Source organism: Apium graveolens, chromosome 5 (genome assembly GCF_009905375.1).
Source record: "Apium graveolens cultivar Ventura chromosome 5, ASM990537v1, whole genome shotgun sequence".
Classification (NCBI taxonomy): domain Eukaryota; kingdom Viridiplantae; phylum Streptophyta; class Magnoliopsida; order Apiales; family Apiaceae; genus Apium; species Apium graveolens.
In genome coordinates this window covers 135,360,243-135,360,925 of record NC_133651.1, presented here as the reverse complement: position 1 = coordinate 135,360,925, position 683 = coordinate 135,360,243, and positions in this window count along the sequence as shown.

Sequence of the window (683 nt, the reverse complement as noted above, 5' to 3'; positions counted from 1 at the left end):
TCCCTCCCCCCCCCCCCTCTCTCTCTCTTCGCTATGTACTCTCTGCTTTGCTTCTCAATATTGGTAATAAGATAAGCTTATCTTGTTAGAAACTCAAATGGTTAAGCTCGAATCGAACTTCTCTTCTCTGCGAGAAAGATTAACGAAATCAAACTTTATAAATTAGGAGTTTTTTAAATCAAAACCCTAATTTTGTAAATTGGAAAATTTTCAAATTGAAACCCTAATTTACTTTATGATGTTTTTTATAATTTCAATGTATTTCGAAGTTACAAATTAATTTGAATTTGTTGTGTACAGGACCTTTATTGCATACGACTGGGATTCAGGTATTTAGGTATGAATTTTAATTTAAATAATTATAATATTTGTGGACTGAGATTTGAATTGGTCGTGTTATACTTGTTTATGCTAATGTGTTTGTATTTTTAGTCTGTTAAAAGTGCAATGACTTCTATGTTTTGAGGACTGAAAATGGGTTTGGAGTGTGTATTTGTGAATGTTGATTATTAGGTATTTTCTATAAATAATTCGTGAACTTATTTGGAACTTAATAACGAAACCTGAATAATATGTGTCTACTTGGTACTTAACTAAAATGTAGTTCGTTTGTTGCTTTGTGAACAAGAACTTTTGATGGGTTATCATTTTTGTTAGTGTATTTGTAAGTTTAAGGAATTGGT